Genomic DNA, 7,787 nt, shown 5'->3' on the forward strand with positions numbered 1-7,787 from the left:
GCCGTATATGTTACTTACATAAACTATCTTCTACCCCCACTTTATAACATTTCACGGTTCGTTTTGGTGATGGGGGCTTTGGTGTTCTTGCCTATTTTCATGTAGGCTTGCTTACCTTTCTCACTAAATAACTCGGTGAGATACCCTTGCTTCAATAATGATCAACTTCACCTTGCAAAAACCTACAATCTGAAGTTTTATGCCCATGATCATTATGAAATTCGCACCAATAATCAGGATTGCGCCTGTTCGGATTTGATCGCATTTTCTTTGGCCATCGTACCTTATCTCCCATGCTTCTTAAAATAGCCACGAGTTCAGAGGTGCTTACGTTGAAGTTGTAACCATCGAACCTTGCCTTTAGACTTCCATCATCGTCTCGTGACCCACGTGTGTTCCGGTCATTTCCAAACCTCGATGAGGAGCCTGACTCCTTGTTTCTAGGTTTGTGATCGTACCTTTGATTATCTTGCCTTGATCATGAGTCCTTTCCCCGCAGGTCCCATGTATGGCTCGTTACCTTATTTTTTACCCGGATTCTCTTTTTATTTTCCTTTACGCCTTTCGAGCTTTACCTTTCTTTCTGTTTTATGTCGTAAAATAATGTCTTCTTCAATCCTCATCTTTGTGCTGTATCTGTTGTAGACATCATTCCACGTTGTTGCTGGGAATTCTCGAAGGCTTTCTTTGAGTCGCCTCGTGGCTTCTGAACTCTTCTCATTCAAATTACTAGCAAAGGCTATGGCTGCCCAATTGTCAGGTACTCGTGGCAGCGTCATTCTTTCCCGTTGAAATCTATCTACGAACTCTCTAAGCAACTCTGAGTCTCCTTGCTTGATTTTGAAGATATCTTCCATCCGCTTTTCAACTTTTTGAGCTCCCGAGTGTGCTTTGATAAATAAATCTGCAAGCTCAGCAAACGAATTTATAGAATTTTCAGGTAAAAGAGAATACCATGTTAAGGCCCCTTTAGTGAGTGTTTCACCGAATTTTTTGACCAAGACCGACTCAATCTCTTGCTTAGTCAAATCATTGCCCTTGACACCTGTTGTGAATGCAGTAACGTGATCTCGTGGATCTGATGTACCATCATATTTTGGAATATCAGGCATTTTAAACTTCTTTGGAATTGGGAGGGGAGCAACACTTGGCTTCCATGGTTGTTGGGAATATTTATCTATATCTACTCCCTTGATCACAGGCGGTACTCCAGGTATTTGCTCTATGCGTTCATTTTGCTCCTTAAGCTGTTTCTGCAAGGTTAATACTAGATTTTGTAAATCAGAGTTAACTGGATTACCTGGGTCTCTCTCTTGTGTTTCACTAGGGGTTCCACCGCTGCCTGAATTAACCAAACCTGAACGAGGATTCTCCAAAGTGTTGTTGTTTGGAGTAGATGTGGGTGGAACAGCAGGTAATTGGCTAACAAAAGCTTGAAGAGCGTTATTGACTTGAGAGGTAATAAGTTTTTGCAGAGCCTCATTCATGGTTTCAACATTTTCGAATTGAGCCGGTCCATATGTATGAGATCCATCAGGAGTGCCTTCACGAGACCGTCGTGGGGAGCCTCGTGGAGAACCTTGTGGAGAGCCTCGTGGGGAATCTCCCTGAAGTTGTTGGATTGTTTAAATTTCTGGGTTTCCTTGAGTGTTGTCATTGTTGTTCGACATGATTGATGCAATCAAGAAAATTAGGTTGAGATATACTTGATTATCAGATTCCCGGTAACGGAACCAATTTGTTTAACCAAAAAATAGGATTTTAATCAAAACTAGAATTTAGAAGAATCGGGTTACTGATAATCGAAAAAGTAAATAAAGAAAGAAATTTTTTAGAGTAACCAAGTATGAAAGCTGGTAATTCAAAGTATATTCCAATAGTCACCTCCCTCTACAATTGTTTGTTTCTTCCCTTTTTATAGCTCTTTTGGGATACGAGCCTTACCTTTGTCAAATAATGCTATTATGGGCAATTAATGACTTTAAATGTTACGTTATACAATCATATACATTAAATACATATTCTCTAATGTTTCCAATAATTAATACTCATTAAATGCTGTATCTGGGCTCCTTTTTGCTGTTAGATTCATTCCTTTGATTCTTCACTATCTTTGAGTTTCAAATGTCTTGAATAGGTACGAGCGTTGAATTACTTGTATGACTGCTCGCACCCCCTCCATTTAATTTACTCGTATCTGTTGTTGCTCGTATCTGTTAACCAACCTTATTTCTTTGACTGTTCGACCAGTCTATACGTCATGACACGTCACCATATACATAAATATAATTTTCCCCAATACACTCACCGGAGCGTCTGCGCTCCTCCTCCTCACATGACCAAACCACCTAAGTCGCGCTTCCCGCATCTCGTCCTCAATAGGGGCCACACCCACCTTGTCGCGAATAGCCTCATTTCTGATCCATTCTAACCTGGTTTGCATGCACATCCATCTCAACATCCTCATCTCTGCTACCTTTATCTTCTGGACTTGAGCGATCTTGATTGGCAGGAGAAAAAATCCTAATTAAGTTTAAACTGGTCCAAACCCACACATAGCGTTAGTGCTAATTATTCGGTTCAACTGAAATATTCTCCGTGGGTTTTGTAATAAAATTCAAATTAGAATAAAATAATTTAACAGCTACGGGTTTCTCTGCGAATTTTTCAAAAAAAAAATCACAAATATTGTTGTTACAAATTTCATATGTTATGTCAGAAATACAAAACATCTGATCCATTATACATGCAAGGACATTCGAATTAATGATTAAAAATTATCGATTTAATATTTTTTTTACATAAGAATAAATAACATTCAAATACAACATGGAGTTTGTGGAGGGTTTCATGCAAATATTACAATGCCATATTGATCACGCCCAACTATGCCTTATAAAAAGGACAAAGCAGTTGCTCCAAATATATTCCGGTTAACAAGTCTGAAGTCGAATCCCACAGGGAATTAACCGATCAATCACAGCTATCGGACTTACACCAATTCACGTATTCAATCTTCGGAGATATTTAAGTAACGGATTGGATGTTTATTAACTAAATATTACGTAATGAAAATGCAATAATTAAGAACTAACTGTGAATGGTTTGTAAATAAGAATTGGAATGATCTAAGGTTCTGATTTCCCCTATTGTCGGAATCCTTTCCGCTATGTTTGCTATAAATTTGCCTAAGTCTTCTCTATCGATCATGAGTACTCTGACTGTCGTAACTCTTTCCCGAGTAATTACAACAACATACTAGATATATTCTCCCAAATTACGCTAGCTAGCCTTAAGTACAGCTCACTTAGATCGCACCCAAGGTTTCGTTATCCCTAATCCCACCTTTAAACCCTTCGTATTGATCCCTCATATACGTTAGGAGTGATGATGTTCAACAACTACCTAAATATGCACTCTCTCCCGAGTAATGCACACTAAATAGGAACAGTTAATTGAGGGCCCTTCAATCAACAACAATAAGCATATAGTTGAACAAATAGAGAGAATACTATGGCAAATCTATATTAACATAACGAGAAAATCATCCTTCAACAGGTTCCATCAAAACCCTAGATTATGAGTTTAGCTACTCATACTCATAGTACAAATACCCAAAGTAATTTGCATAATTAAATTATAGAGTAAGGATAAAGAGATGTAGAAATCAATGATTCCAACTCCTAAGTAGTGTTCCACGAGCTATTCTTTCCTCCGGTTGCAAAAATCCTTCAAAGTGGCATTTTTGGGTCTATTTATATGTTTGGGACAAGCCCTAAATGTGTAGGTCAACTCCTAGTCAAGCCGGGAAACAATTAAAACCTTCAAAACTCGGACTGGACCTGGCCTTAGGCCTGGCGTCGCCGGGCTAACGCCTGGTTGGGCCTGGCTTTATGTTGGCCTCTCCAGGCTAAAGCCTGGTCGAGCTGGCTTTTGCCCGCCTTCTGCTTTTTACCGTTCTCGAGCGCACTTTCGACGTTTAAGCATCCCTTTAGCTCTACTTTCATTTCCGATGCACCTACACATAAAATAGACTCCATTACACTCAAACAAAATGTAATTTAACATTAAAACATGTAAAACGCAAGGCATATTATGTGCTAAACCATGAATTATAGCCATACATCAATACCCCACACTTAAAAATTTGCTCGTCCTCGAGCAATCAAACTACACTTATGGACACAACCAATTAAGCAATTCCCTTAACTCATTATGCCAAGAATCTTTAAAATAGTTTAAGCACAAAGGAGTGACATCCCGCCTCAATAATCGACTCACAAATACCATGCTTTATTCACAATTCACTTACTCTAACATGGAGGTCAACAACATTACCTTTCCTTTTTGAATCATGTGCCCTCACCCAATCAAAGAGCTCAGTTCCTCACACCATGAATTTCAATAACGTAGGAACTCAAGATAGGAAAAATTCACCCGCTCTCAGAAATAACATTCATATGCCCCAAATGACGTACCATAAGCTTGCCCTTAGTGTAATACTTCACTAATCGAGTTCATTCAGTCTAAGATCAAATAGGACTTTCATTGGTTGTAATGTAGGCTGCGGGTCGGGTAGGATATATTTGGATATAAGTGACTACACCTGCCTTAAGCACTTTAATACAAATACTTACCTTCAATCCCCTACTTATGTGAAACCAAGATTCCACCTTAACTTCACTATATTTCACCCCCTACTTCTTTAAGCACCAATACTTCAAGAGCCACCACCATCAGGAATCATATATTTTTTTCTCTTTTTTTTTTCCATAGACTACTATATATATATATATATATATATATATTTCTTTCTTTCTTCCTTTTCTCTTTCCAAATGGCTTTTATTGACACATTTTTTTTCATCCGGTGCACATTTCTCCTTATTTCATTGTTCCACTCAAAAGTCAACTCACCACCCCACACTTTAACTTTTCCATAGTTCATCACAATTCAAGTGCTCACGAGAGGTGACAAAGTTCAAATATATGGTCTATTCAAACAACGGGGTATGGCTTGTAATGTGGTTACCAAAGAAACAGGATTATAGGCTCAAAGGGGTTAACTACGATACATAACACTTAGGTGGGTACTTTATATATATCTGGCTTAACAAAGAATTGCCTATATCACTTCTCAGACTGAACAAGACTACTATTTTGCTTTGCACACACACGGGGCAAGTTCTAGACATTAAATGCAATGCACAGAATACATGCAAACCTCACATAGACACGGCACGTGCTCATTCAGAATTGGTTCTATTACGACACTCCAGTCAAAGCAGTTAAGCAAATATAAGAATCCACGGTTTAAGGTATTTATCCTAGAGTCAAAAATTGAGCCTAAGCGTTGTGATCACGTGATTTTTGCCCTATATGAATTACTCCCATAAACTCAAGAAAATAGGTTTCCTTTCATTATTTTGCAATTTTGTGGTTTTCGTGGAATTTCTTGTTAATTGTTTGTATTTTATCTGTGCATTTTAATTAATGAAAAATACAAAATATATGTGCATTTGCAGTTAGGGTCCTGTTTTATATTTTTAGGTTAATTAGTTAATCAATTGTGGCAAAATATGAAAGAAAATAACAAAAAATAGTTTATTTTGCATTTTCGGCCTTATAATTTTCGAATTTTATAGTTTTCTTTTAATTTAGGACTTAGTTAATTTTGGAGAATGCAATTAGTTATGAATTTTGTTTTAGAGTTAAATCAGGTTTTTATTTTTGTATTTAACAAAATCTGAAAATGAAAAAAAAGGAAAAAATGAAAAGAAAATGGTTGTATTAATAAAGGATCAATTGTTTGGGCCAATCTTTATTTAAAAACACTCAGCCCAAACCTTCCCCCTCTGAAACCCGGTGACCCAAGCCCAATTCCATGCCCCAACCCGGTCCAACACCCCCATGATCTTAAAACGACCCCGTTTGGCCTCGTTAAATCGTAGCCGTCGAGGTTGCCTGATCGGACGGTTTGGAAGTCGGGGTCCCTTGACATATAAATGTCCAAACGTTCCCCCTACCCCCAATCTCTCATCTCTCTCACCCCAGAGACCCCCCATTAGCGCCGCCCTGAACCACCGCCTGCCGCCCGCCGGAAATCGCCTACGGCGGCGGCCGGCGTCCAATTGCCGTGAAATTCACACCACCGCTTCTCCTTCACCTCCCCGTCCCAGATCCCTACCCCGTTTCTCCCAAATCCCACCGGAACGCCTCAAATATTGGAAACCCTAGCGCCGCCCTAACTTTCTCCGGTGGCGGCGCTGACCCCAAACTCCACCAAAATAAAACCATGGAATCCCCCTCACCCCCTCTTGCCTAATCTGTGACCCGTTACTCTCTAATCTTAGTGGAACTTTTCGAATCTGGAAATAAAAGTCTGAGACCTAAAATCCCAAAGGCTTTAAAATCATGATTTCTTCAAAGATTTAGGTTCAGTTCGTCTTTGTTCGTGTGTTCTTGGTAAGAACATATGAATAAGGTCAGACTCAGCCAAATTTGGAAGACTTGAAGTTTGTTCGAATGCTCACTGTCCAGACATTAGGGTATTTTCCTTCGCTTTAATTTGTCAGTTTTATTGTTCATTGCTCATCTTCTTCTGTTTATTTCTTCTCTTTTCTGTTCTTCTGTTTGTGTTTGTCTTCTATTTTTCACCTCATCAACTTATCCATGACTGCATGTTTAGTGTCAGATTCGTGTAGGCAATAATTGTTTTGATTTTTAGTTTAAACGTATTTTCATTTTGTTCCTAGTTGGACCTAAACTCCACGAGTCTTTAAGACTCTGTGGATTGACCATGGAAGTCTTGCTGAATTTTTTTTAAGTGTCAAGGTCGAATTCTGAAAACCACAGGGCCCAATAAGGAATTAATCTGGGTCTACTCAGACCCATTAATTTGGGTCAATTGAGACCCGAATTCTGGTTGGCATGTAAGGGGGTAATTACAGGGTCATTGAAGGGTAGTTTAGGCAACCTAGCTAGGGAATCTTTTAATAACAGATTTAGAAGCTTCTAGGAAGCTAGGTGGGGGAGGGGGGGGGTTCAAGTTGAATTTCAGACTTGTAGTAGGTTAGCTTGGTTAAAAATCAGTAATAAGGGATCAAGTAGCAAAAAGAAAAATTAAAAAGGGGTAGGGTTGAAAAAAGGGAAATCTGATAGTTGTCCTAGTCACTTGCCTATAAAGGCACCCTAAACTTGCCTTGCAAGGCAGACGGAAGAGACTGAAGAGATAAAAAAAATCTAGGAATACAAAGACGGTTGAAAAATTCTACTGTTCTATTAAATTTCTTCAGTGATCCTAAGGTTCTGCATTAAAAAAAGAAGTTCTGATTCTTTGATGTTAATATGGAGTGAATTTAGGTCTCTTTTAAAGCATTGATTGAAAGTTTGCTGGGTTTTATTCATTCCAATCGTTCTCTGGGTTGATTGACTCCATTCTTAGGTTTGAATTTGGTCCATTGGTTGATTTTGGTTGCTGATCTGTGCTGCTTGGCTGCTTGGCTGACCTTTGCCTTCTTTATTTCATTTCAATATACAGGTATGCCTTGGACCTGTTGTGTATGAAGTGCAAGCATGAGTTTATGTAATTCAGGATGAAACAATCAATTGATACCAGTCTCCTGTTATCTATTTAGCACTGAATTTGACTTAGTTTTTTAGTATAGTCTTCTTTGTATGCCACTCTGTTTATCTAAATCTATATTCAACCTTACAAGGGAGTAATTGATTTAATAAGCATTTGGACCTTAAGACATGTATTAATCCTGGACTGTAATCTGCAAGTAC

Source organism: Nicotiana attenuata, unplaced genomic scaffold, assembly GCF_001879085.1.
Source record: "Nicotiana attenuata strain UT unplaced genomic scaffold, NIATTr2, whole genome shotgun sequence".
Taxonomy (NCBI): domain Eukaryota; kingdom Viridiplantae; phylum Streptophyta; class Magnoliopsida; order Solanales; family Solanaceae; genus Nicotiana; species Nicotiana attenuata.